Below are 13706 nucleotides of genomic sequence, written 5' to 3'. Positions count from 1 at the left end.
GCAGCTGTGATATAACAAAGAAAATTAATATAGAATTATACACTTGAGACCTATATAGTTTTATTAACCAATGTCACCCAAATAATTTCAATAAAAAGGAAAAAAATTATTAAGACGTTTTATAAAGAGGCAAATATAACTTTCATTTGCAAGAGTGTCATTAATAATTTTGGAGGGGGAGATAAGTCTATTTATATTTTAAATTCAAAAAGATATATGAAGGGGCAAAGTTATACACCCTTGAAAAATAGAATTTTTTTTCTGAAATTAGAACACTTTCAGAATTATTATGGTAATCATCCTTTTGCATAAAATGGGTGAATATATTTGCATAAGACAGCTCTTAATAATGTAAGTACAAAAAGAATAGGGCAGAAGCAGCGGATGTATTATAGGTGATGAACAAAAACGGATTACCCAACAATTTCTCTTGAGGCTGTTGAACATATCAAAACCTGCTATATACTTGCTAGTGTATATTCTGACACTCAATTTCAGAACAAAAAAAATGATACTTTATCCACTATTCTCACTCCTTGGGACTCTTAGGTAAATTACCTTAGGGAGAACAGGTAACCAACATCTAAAAAACTTTGAGGGCCATTATATCTTTGCTTTTGGTCTCTTCAAACTTCAATGAAAAGCCCTTTGACATGTGATGTGCTGGCATATTAGTTGCAATAAGTTACTGCACAATGGATGCCAAATGTCAGGACCTTCATATGCAAAATATATTCTTCCTGCTTTAATGGGAACTTGACTCTCTTTGTTTAAGTTCCTCTTTGTCTCAAGTTCCTTGAGAAAGCTGATGTCATAACTTGACTCTAAAAAAATTTTAATGCAAATACAGCCACTTAATTAGCAACAAGGGTTACTAATACAACTTGGTCAGAGGTCAGTTTGGGGTCCCTCTCACCGAACAAGCAGATTTTAGGGACTGCCTTAATACTGATCTCCAGACTTGAATTTCCCACTAGTAAAGGGTAATATAATGTAGTGTAAGACTTTGTATTTGTTCAGATATTTTAACTCCCGAGGAACTAATATGCAACAACTCAATAAATAACTCTACACTCTGTTTTCACAGCACAGATAAACTCTGATGGAGAAAAGAATCAATCATGTCCAGAATCAAAGACAGAAAGGGCAATTATCATCCAGAAAATCAAAGTAGAAGGCTTATTTCTACTTAGCTATTGATTAATTTACATATGACTGTAGAATATACAAGCATCATATGTGACTAATTTATAATCTGAACCTTAGACGAAAATACTTTATTCTGTGAAAAATATGTGAATAAATAAAGATAATGAATCAGGCATGAAAGGAAGCCATATATTTGAAAATTCTATCTTTGAAAAAAAATTTTTTAATCTGTAAATTATTTTTCAGAAGTGACAGCTATAACCTGATTTTGTATTACTTTCTAGAATTTTCTTTCAGAATTACCACAGGTCACCTCTTATTTTCCAATTCTGTTTGTGCTTCTATAACTAGACTGAAAATCCTAACAATCAGAATCAGGCTTTATACAGTCTTGTTTGCCCAGTGCTGAGTAAAATATCAGGTGTTTAGAGAACACTTGAGTTTATGACTTCTAAGATGAAGGAGCTAGGTTGAGCTTATATATGTTTTAGTAATTTGCAGAGTTAACTCTTTTAGCATGAGTGTGTTTTCTTGACTCAGAAATCTTCCAAGGAGGTGTTGATACACCTGATACTATGTGCTGGCCTTTAGAACTGCTTTCACCTTCTTTCTCAAGTGCTGTTATTTGAGGACTTGCATTTATATCCTGGAAAGTTTGGCCTCTGACTTCTTATTTCCTTGAATAAACATCATAATGGCAAGTTCCTTTTTTAAATGTAAGCCTTCTCTTACAGAATTTTAATCCACTTAGTCCTTTTCCTGCAGTGTGTAATCAATACTCAGGGTTCATTCTGTCTTCTCCAAAGAGTCTTTATTGTAAAAGTTATTAGTGTTGTAGTTTCACTTCACGAGCTATGTTTCTAGGACAATAAGAGAAAAATTTATTTGGTTATTGCCCAATTTTTGGCATTTTCTTCTGGGCTTTGATTAATTTCAGTTGATGATTAATATTAATTCACTTGACTTTAAGTAATACAAAATGCACAAAAGTTATAAATTAAGGAAAGGAGTCTAAATTTTTATTTTTGGAGGAGGAATTTAACTGTACAAATATACAATAAATAGGAAAAATGTCAGTATAGTATTTAGAAAAGTGTTTAAAATAAATTTTATTATACAATTTATACCTATATAGTTTTGTACATATATTATTCCCATATGCAAGATATTTTCTTCACAACTAATTAGTCCTATTAAGGACTTTCCAACTCTATAATTTCACTGTCAAAACTTCACTTATAATGGGCAACACTTGAAAATCCTTATATGAATTGACTCAACTGACTTCAAACGTACGGCATTATTTATTGGTGATACAACACCTTGAAAGTCCCACCTACAAAGTAAGACTTCCTTTTGTTGTCATCAATGGATCCAGTCATTATTGATGTCAGCATCCAGCACAACAGGTAACTCCTTGTGGAGTTCCCATTTTGGGTGATGAGCTCTTACTGTTCATGTTTGTGCTTCAGCTACAATGCCCTCTAAATGCCACCTACCTTCTCCAGTTTGATCACTGAGGGGGAGAAAATGAATCAAAAGTATTGACTGCATATTGAATAGCCCACGGAAAATCAGAGTTGTTTTTTTGTTTTTATTTATGTCTTCAACAAGGGAAACATATTTTATTTATTAACCTCTTATTATTTAAATAAGCAATTGATTTGTTTAATTAATATATTTTATTTTTCCCTTGGCATACTGGACAATCAGGTACTTTGAAAAATTTATGCACATAGTTCAGTATTTAGTTGAGTTGAGATTTTTATAGTGAAAGCTTTCTCTAGATGAGTACACCTATATAAAGAGTTTGATGTAAGAAATAATAATGAGCATAACAGGATTTCATTGAAATATATGGAATTTTCTTGTAGGACATTTTCACTAACTCTACCTTATCTAGTTGGGAAAATCTGTGTGTGACTTTAAGACAAAATAGGTCAGAAAGAAAAGGAAAGAATTAGCCTTGACTCTAACTCATTTGTTAAGAAAAATAGGCCTTTGAACATAAAAGTATACTGAATAGCCTATTCAAAATGTTCAATAGAAACATATATTTAAATTTACAACTTGAAATAAAATTGCTTGAGGAAATCTGGAATTCCAGACAGTGTGCCTTCACACCACCTGAAGAAGCTTGATCAGCAGCCTGATATTTAAAAATTAAATTCTGCACTGGAGCGAGGGGCTGTGCTCCCCAAATAACCAATAAATGGCATTTGTAATTGCTGGGAAAATAAATTGCTGAGAGGAGCATGTGACAAAGGCAATTAAAAACTTTTTTTTTTCTAACCACAAAATGCCCTGCCCCAGGAAAATGTGGAACCCGCATCCTTAACTTGCGGAGAATGCAGTAGAAAAGATTGTGCTAGAAAATGACTTTTTTTCTCCCTCTGACATCAGCCTGAACAAATCTTTCATCCCTCCCTAGGGACATATTTAATGTGGTATTTTGTTGTGCTCTAAAGCTTGATTCAAATGTAGCTGCTAACCAGGCGTGTCTTTGCCTCCGGAAGCCCTCCTGGACTCCCTGCTCTACTAATTGCCCAGTGCAAGTGCGGCATCAAGATTCTAGGGCAGCGGCTAATCGCTCATAAGTGCTGGAAGCAGGAGAGCTCTTACAGAATGAACAGCAATCAGATATGGTGAGCAGATGGCTGCTCCGCATTGTAAGGGCTTCTACCAAAGACATCCTTCGTTTAGCATGTGCCAAAAAGCCACGATGGCTCGGTTAACACTGTGGGGATTTTTTATTAGTTAAATGGCTTTTGATATTTAACTGAAATTTTAGAGGGCTTACAAAAGCATAGTTTTTTGCCATTAGCAATCAGTCTTCTCAATAAAAGTTCTTCAATACCGACTGCTTCTCAAATTCCTTTTGCATTATCAGTAATTCACTATATACTTTGAGATTTAACTAATTATTAGGTGTAATGAGTGCTTGCAATCAGGGAGACCCTCACTCAATAAAGTTATTGTGTTTTTAAAGTATTTTATACCTTTAGAATTTAATATTCCTATAGAGTCAAAAAGCTACACAGGTATACTGTCCAAGGGGAGAGGAATTTTTTTCTTGTTTTATTTTTAATCAAGTAAGCTTTTTAAATTGCAGTGCTATTTATCTATATTGTAAGACTTTATGTTTTTTCTATGACTTCCTATAACAATTTATATAGTTGAAGGTGAACTGCTAGTAGATTGATACCTGCGGCAAAGCGCACTATTATGTATTTTTTGATTGAGGGATAAAGGAAGTACAGACTTTGATTAGGAAGTAGTCAATTGTAGTCTGCTGGGTTAACATCAGAGTGGAGGCAAGAATTTTGATAAAATTTTTCTTGGGTAAGTCATCCCTTGGGCCTAAGATTTATCAATATTTTATATTTCTTGTAAAAGCCTTTGGATTATTATATTTATAGTGCCATTTGTTTTGCTTTTACTATAATTCACAAGAAGAATCATCTGATTAAAAGTCTGACTGGACACAGGACTCTTAAAGGAAAATAGAAACCTCATGAAATGAATGTAGTCCTTCGTTGCTAGAACTTAAGAGTACTACCTTTATAACAGTTATAGGAATTAGATTGTTAAAAATATTTACATGTGGTATAATCAGTGTTTATTTGCATTGATATTTTATCTATGAAGAATAAATTTAATACTTTATGGTATAAAAATGTTGCAACTTGGGAAAATGCATGTTTATTTGGCTTCTTATTATGAATCTGGAGTTTGAACATAAATCTTAAAGAATACAAAACTATTCTATTAAGATATACATTTGCATAACACCTTTCTTATAACCTCCCATTCACAGCCCTCATATAGGTCATGGTTTGCTAATTTCTCACCACATCCTAGGTTTTAATCACCTGATCCATCAACAGGACTTCTCAGACTTTCTTTATTCATCTTGTCAGTAAGTGACATTGTTGGTAATGAAAACAACAAATCTATTGATAGCACTCCTCAATGGAGTGGAAGGCATCTACATTAGCTCTGTCTTGGAAACCAGTCTATTCTATTACAATTGACCTTCTCTTGCTGATTACCACACAAATCATAGTCCTTTACCCCCCACCCCCATCTATTAGAGTATATTTCCTGCAGCCTTTCAATTGCCTGACTGCAGTTGGTAATTGGATTCATGTTTGAAGCACAGCACTATAAGAAAAAGCCTGGAATAATTCAAATGAAACACCCTGGCCTAAGGCTGAGACCATATGTTATACTCAGATTTGTATCAGGGAAGCTTATTGCTTTAGCAACAAGGAAACCCATTCACATGTCATAAAATTGTTCTATTTTAGTATTAATTTAGTAATTTAGTATTAGAGCTGTCAATGTATTCAAATGTCCACAATATTGTAATATTAAAGGGATGAGAAAAATTATTTGACTTTGTAAAATGTTTAAAAAAGAAAAAAAAATCACTTGGTAGATTGTTCTGTCTCTCCTCCTGAATCTCATAGTCTGCCACAAGGAACCTTGAATTACATAATATAAAAATTAGGGACCACCAAAAAGCCAACGACTTGGCAGCGATCCATTTTTCAACACTTACTACTCAATGCCTGCAAGCTTTCCAATTTTTATCACTTTGCTCAAAATGATGAGTTATTTCTAGTCTATTATTAAGAAAGACAAATACTTCCCTAATAAAATTTACTGTTAGTGACTGAATAGAGTTAGAAACATATGAAAGTGACTAAACATTCCTGTATCATTGATAGGTTTGTAGGGTCCTGTAGGGTCATGGTTTGACCCCTGTCTAATGTTCCTTAATATGGATCTAAAGAAATATTTTATAAATTCTGAAATACTAGAGAACGTTTTATCTTCAGAAAGAGAAAACTGCTCTTCAAAGAAAAATAAGCTTTTTCAAATCACTAAATTATCATTTGACACAATTGGCCTCCATTATTAACATAAACCCTAGTGGTGTACATGAATTCATATTAAATTCTCCAATAATACATTGACCTAGTAGTGGATTATTCAAACATCCATCTCATAACATCTTGGGTGAAATAGATATGAAAGATCTCATTTGTTCAATTTTATAGATAGGCAAATTCAACAATGCAAGCAAAATCTTGAAATAATTCAACCAAAAGATTATAGAAACCTATCCCTTAAGACATAATTATAATGCTCTTGTGTCTTATCATAAGTACAACCCATGGCAACAATTATCAGTTACCTTGCAGATAGAGAGAAGAAAATAACATTTTCTATTTTTACGTGACAGAAGTAATTTTTGTATTTATATTTGAATATGGGTATAACTGAATCTTAGAAAGTCAAAACATTTCAAATAAATAGTGACACAAGTGTGTACAACGTCACAAAATTTTTAGTGTATATGTCTTAGTGCTAGAAATATGTTTAATATTATAAATGTCCTAAAAAATTCAGCTACTGCCTGCTATCCACTTCATTCAGGTAATTAGAGAGTATCAATTTCACTCCCTTTCTAAGTTAATTTGATTTCTGGCTCATAAAATAAATTTTCACTCAGGAGCTTATATGCATGACCCAGGGACACAGACAATAGTGCAGTAAGGCCTGGCGAAAGGGTGGCAGTAGGGTGGAGGGGGTCAATAGGGGAAAAAAAGCGGGGACATCTGTAATACTTTCAGCAATAAAGATAAATTTAATAAAATAAAATGTCAGAACTTTAAAGACTTCTCTTTATAAGTTAAAATAAGTCTACATTAATAAAATTAATATTAATAAAAGACTTATAACATAAATCTTGAACACAAAAATAATAAAACAAGTTTAAATTGATAAAATTAATGCTAATAAAAGACTGAATTAACTACATGTTTATAAAAAAAAACCTTTTGAATAATTGGCAGGTAATTATAAAGCAAACCCTCAGAAGACAGAGAGGCTAATACATAATAGTGTATCTTCTAAAGTGACTGTCAATAAGAAGAGATGGTTATACTTACCTATTTTGAAATCAATAAAATACTTTCTGGTTATTTTTTTTCCTGAGTTCAAAATATTGAGACAAATGATTTGTATCAAAGAAGCTTTGTCACCACTTACACTTTTTTATGTATTGGTAATTGTTCTTTCAAAATAATTAACATACAATCAAGATGCAAGATATCTGTATTGGCTCCAGTAAGAACTATATGCTTTACAGTTCCATGCATAACATTATGAAAATTAATCAGATCATCACAGAATGATTCCATTTCAGGTTTATACTATTGTCAACATATCTACCTACTCCTCTCTCATGCTTGGTATTACAAAGTTGCATTAAATATAAAAGTTCAATTCCTTACAAATATATTCCATTGAATAGCACCCCACATGTATACTTTAATGAGTACATTAATCCTCTATTTTGGATCCCTAGGTATTTTAAACTACTAAAATTCCACATTTAATTTCACATACCTAGTCCAGATTTGATGTTTTGATGAATCTAGTGAGAAAGTAAGGTCATTTTCATTTCTCTCTTTGAAAATTAATTACAAAGTGTAATGCAATACATAAGTTTTAAATATGTGCTTCTCAGTGAAAGGTCCGGAGTGGGCCGGGGTAGCGCACCTATGACATGAGGCCATAATATATCAAAAAATATTTTATTCCGACCACCTGGGTGCAGGTGGGCTGAGACCGAGAAAGGCATCAGCGAAGAGAGCAGGGAGAGATAGGTTTTTATTAATCCTTGCTGGCTGCAAGCCGCTCTGCTGATGTAAGGGTCTGGTCCGTCTTTGGTTCTTCCCATGCCAGGTGTCTTCTGGTTATCTGAGCTATGCTGTGTTCAAGGCTGAAAGCTTTCTGCAAGAGATCTGCTAAACACAGTAAGTCTTTCTCTGGCCCCTTTTATTCTCTTTAACCCTTCACTCAGGACTTCAAAACACACAAATAAAGTTATAATAAATCTTTAAGTTTCAAGAAATGCATCTATTGCTTGTGTTTGAAGTTTTAACATGTTAAAATCAAATGAAACAATTATCTTTTTTTGAGAAACTTTTATTTGTCATAGTAGGGATCATTGTTCTCATTTTCCTCTTTATCTGAAATTCTTTTGTTCAGTCATTGATAAAAATTTGAAGTGTTTTTTGAAAAATGAAACTTCTAACAATTTTCAATAATTTATAAAAATAATGGGAGAGAGAAAGGTGAGCTGTAACCTTACTAAAGAAGCCACAGGGACTAACTGAAAACCCAGACTTGAAAATTAGAAGTTTTCTCATCCTGCCACCAATTACACACGCCCTCTCTAGACATGTTACTTGATATCTCTGTTCTTCAAAATCTTCATCTGCAAAATAGCCAAAAAAAGGAGAGGTATTATTTCACTGGAACTTTGTAAAAATAATGAAACATGAATTTTAGGGGTAAAATAAGACAGGTTTAGGAAATTTTCGAAATTTTGGAAATTAAGGAGACCATGGAGGAAGCACAGGGCTGCAGAGCAGCAGAAGGTATATTTCCATAGAATAGGGAAGCTGAAAAGCTGCAACAGGTACATTTCCATAGAATGAGGGAGCTGGGAACAGCAAAAGGTCTATATTTACAAAATAAAGAGAAGGAAGCCCTTCATCCAGATGGAGAGGAAGAAAGCCCAAAGGGAATAAGAAAATAATAAGGAAGGAGGAGGGGAGAACCTCACATGTCCCATGTGAGGTTCAACCTTTAAGCCCAGGAGTTACTATAGTAACCAGTCTAAGGGAATAGTGGCCAATCAGAGGGGATACCAAGGCACCAGGATCTGCAGCCTTTATAAGCCATGGGAACAGAAACTCATTGGGACCCTTTCCCCCTCCCCACGTGGGAGTCCGTTCTGTGGGACTTGCCCCCCTCCCTACATGGGAGTCTGTACTTGTTCTTTAATAAATTTCCACCTTTGCTATACCACTTTCTGTCCGTGGATTCATTCTTGACTCCGGCGGACAAAGAATCCGGGTTCCAGTCCAAAAATTCCGTTTTAATAATACAAGATACTTGAAACAGAAACTTTTGTCCACTATCTTAAACAGCAGGTAGTTATCATAAGAAACATGCCTCTGATTCATCTCCATAGAAAAGAAACAGCATGTGGCCAGGCGGTTACTGAATTTTCCCAGAGCAAACAGGATGTGGGGGTGGGGAGAGGGTATGGGAGCTGTGCCGGTGGCTGATAGCACATTTTCCAGGAAGAGTCCCCTAAACAAAGGGAGGTGGAGACAGCTAGAAAGGTCTCAGCCCAATATTTTAAATGGCCCAATGGGAGACCCATGAGGAAACAGGTGACCAAATAGTACTCAGCCAATGGGAACCACAGGAGGGACTAAATAAATAGGCTATATTCCCTGCCCCACGTGTGTGCCCTACAATGGACACCCATCCTCAAGAGTGTTATTAAAAGTCTCATTTTCGCCATGTCTGTTTCTTAATCCATCATTTGAAATTGGGACAGGTGAGCCATTTCTCAGTTATGTTTCCTGATAAGCAGGAAAACAGAAAAACTGTAGAAGTTTTAATATCTATTATGAGTCAGAATAGTAATGAAGAAATAGAAAGTAGCAATTACAAATTATACAAATTGATGGTTTCAAGCTTCATTTGGAGATGAAACTAATTAGGCCATGTTTTGGAGATTTAATGAAATGAGTAGCTACTTGAAAAAATACAGATAAAAGCTATTCCTCACAAGAAGGCAAGAATATGAAGATAAGCTATGATTTGCTTTGCACAGTAAGTAACTACAGAAAGAAAAATAAAGAGGAAATCATAAACGTAATCAAAGAGTTTCCTACAAATACAGATTTGGTTTGAATTCTTTATTATAATTGACCAAATATACATAAAATATGATCATTATAGCTCACAATTCTAGGCTTTATAGCTCTGTTCAGTTAGTGGTGGCTTAGTTAAATAGATAGGAAAATAGTCAGAAAGTAATAAACCATGTCTGGGAAGCTATTCCTAAAAGTGAAAAATCTATAAAATGGGGGTAAATGTCACCCACATATTATACTACTTAGCCAAAGATTAATTCCTCAAACAGTGTCAGCTCTGCCTTGAATATGGTAAACATTATTATTTACTCTTTTATATATTAATTTACACAATAGATAGTTGCTTTTGAGCAGCAAATCCATGTGTAACACAAACCAGGTAAGGCCAATTTAGGGCAACAATATTTTATAGTTATTCAACAAATATTTACCAATGCTATTAGTATTACAATAGTTAAAGAAATGTCTTCTTGTTCTTAGTAATGTACCAGTTCTTCACAGTTCTTCAACTCTCATCACAGCAATGTTTTGTGATAAATTGTCATTTGAATTAATGAAAATGACCTTATTTCTAAAACTCTCTATAATACTTTGGGGTGAATTTTTTAAGTTTACAAAACCATGGGATAATATTTATATCAATTTTAATTTCATATTTGTAATTAACAATCTAAATGACCAATTTCAAGAGAGACAGAAGTCAGTGAGAAATACAGGACAGAGTCACCAAAAGAATTTCAGAGACCTTATTTTTAATTCATAATTGGTGATATTTTCAGATTTCAATGCAGACATTTTCGTGGATATTCAAGTGATCAATGTAAATGTTTTAGAATAAAAATCACAAAATCATACCAATTTATAAATCTTCAGTGTGGTATCTAGAGTAGTCCAATGTCTACTTCAGAGAAATACACACACACACACACACACACACACACACACACACACACACGCGCGCGCACACGCGCGCACACACACACATTCCTAGGATGATTCCATAACCTTGCTTAATAGGACATTTCAGTTTAGACATTCCCCTCCAATAAGTAAATAAAGAAATCAATATGACAAAGAGGTCAAGCCAGTATTATTAAATTATCTGCCAGTTCTGTTGTATCTCTACAAAGACCACGTTGAAAAAAAAAATTCATGTTCTTTATCTTCTGGCAAAATTCCAAAAACAAAACAAAAGCGAAGAGAATTCTTTGAAGGGATGGGATAGGAGACTTCCATGCAGGTGGTAGGTTGTCTAAAGAAAATATTTATTTTAACTTTTGTAATGACATCAAAGTTTATTAAATATATTTGTAGCACTTCCAGCTCAGATGAGGTGTTTTGCACATAATTTTATGTCTTGGCATATAAAAGATGGTAAAAATAGACAAATTCATTTATGCAGAAATAAAAATTTCTACCGATTAAGCTAAGTTAGACATACATGGCCCCTATGTAGCATAAATGGGCATGAGAATTGATGTTAAAAGTTGAAACTGGCAAAATTTTAAAACCAGGCTATTCTTAATTATTAACTGTGAAATTTTAAAGATACCAAATAAGCTATAAATGTATGTTGCAATAATGGAGCTATGAGATAGAAATATTAATATCATGCTTTCAGACACAAAGCTATATTTCCAGTGGATGTTAACTGAAGTAACATTATTCTCCATTCCAGGTGACTACAATGGAAATGATTCCCAAGATACGTTGGAGTTGTGTGATAAATCTGCAGAAGCACAAAATGAATGACTGTATCCCAGGAGGACAGCCTCACACATAGCTAGCCACACCAGCCTTGAGCTCTTACCTAAACAGAAATCTATTCCAATTATCCTAAATAATTGAGATTGCTTTTGTCTGCTACACCACCTAATGTTACTTTTACTCAAAGGTTCCCAAACTTCATGTATCCAAATCACCCAGAGGGCTCCTTAAAACATTTCAAAGGACCCCACCTCAGTTTCTGATTCAAGAAGTCTGGGGTAAAACCCAAACATTTACATTTCTAACTAGTTCCCACATGCTGCTGCCCTTGTTGACACACTATAAGAAATGCTTTTTTAACTAATACAATACGCTTAAGGTAAATATAAACTATTTTGTATTGTACTTTTCTGCCCCCCTTTAGTTATTTTGGTAGCACTCATGTAAGAATTTGAACTAGTGTCTAAAATGGGTAATAATGCTTCAGAAATCCAGAATCAATCTTAATTTTCCTATTTCTGCTCTTTTTTCCATAAACAATTCTTTCTTTATTAAGTTCAATGATAGATTTTCAGAGTACCTTAAAGAGAAATTATTATTATAAAATACACTGTGAATTCCTAATTGGATTGAATTTATCAGCATTTCTATTCTGTTTTCCTCAATAAGCTGTACCCTGGTGATGTGCTGTTTGCTTCGTGCAGCTCACCTTAATTTATGTGGCCTTTTCAACATCAGCTTGCCTTCTTCCCTTGATTGTCATCTCTTTAAACTCCAAGGCCCTTTAAATCTTTTCTGTGTTCTCATGGGCATTTGTAAATGACGGGGAATGAAGTGGCTGCCTTTCAGAAACTTCAAATCTCTCCCCAACTAAAATCTCCAACTATTGTTTGAGTTCTTGTTTCTTGATTTCCTAGAACTTTCTCTGCCATCTCATAAATATTTGAACACTTACAATCATGTTAAAATTCACACAACATTTGGTTTGTCAGTTTCCTTAGGAAATTTTGGAAAAAAACACCTGTGTTTCTAACTAAATTAAACTATAGAAACAGCTGAAAACTAGGGTGTTTTTTTTCCTCCAAGATACTCTGCTACAAGAGATATAACCAAATTCTAAAGATTAAAGAACCTTAGTTAAAAATGTATATCTATCTATCTATCTATCTATCTATCTATATATTTGTGTATTTATATGTAGAAAAAGATAGTTATAGATATAATACAAAGCACCAAATCTCCCTAAAGAAGATAATTCAAAATAAGCTAGTTTTTTTCTGTAAAATGGGAACAATATAGTACTAAATCATATAATTTTGTAATAATTAAATGAAAGAAGGCATCCTCCTATCTAATAATAGACAAACATGGTAATTGACCATACATTAGCTACACCTCCCATTGGCTAATCAGCACGATATGCAAATTAACTGTCAACAAAGATGGCAGCTAATTTGCATACTGCAGTCAGGGCGGGACAGCGCGAGCCACCATCCAGGCCCCCGTGTGCGACCCCAGAAGCTGCCTGCCTGCCGCCCGTGATCGGATCTGATCCCAGGAAGCAGGCCTGCCCCAGAAGCCGCCTGATATGGTTGTAACTCTATCGGTAAGCACTCTGAAAGTCAGTGGCATAAATGCACCAATTAAAAGACAGATTATGAGGGTGAATCAAAAACAAAACCCACTTTAAATATAAAGACACATATAGATGGAAAGTAAATGAATTAAGCTGCAGCCTGTTTTGCTCAGTGGATAGAGCATTAGCCCATGGACTGAAGGGTCCCAGGTTCGATTCCAGTCAAGGGCATGTACCTCAGTTGCTGGCTTGATCCCCAGTCCCTATCAAAGCATGTGCAGGAGGCAACCAATCAATGTGTCTCTCCCTTTCCCTTCACTCTCTCTAAAATTCAATGGAAAAATATCCTTGGGTGAAGATTAACAAAAACAAAGTAAATGGATTAAGTAACATTAAAGAGATTATAAGAAAAATATATTCCAAATTTTGTTAGTTGTATAATGGTTATGTTTAAATTATTAACACCTAAGAAATTGGGTGAAGGGTACATATAATATGCTGTAGTATTTTATAGTTTTTTT

This window comes from Myotis brandtii, unplaced genomic scaffold, assembly GCF_000412655.1.
Source record: "Myotis brandtii unplaced genomic scaffold, ASM41265v1 scaffold546, whole genome shotgun sequence".
Lineage (NCBI taxonomy): Eukaryota > Metazoa > Chordata > Mammalia > Chiroptera > Vespertilionidae > Myotis > Myotis brandtii.
This window is presented reverse-complemented; position numbering follows the sequence as displayed.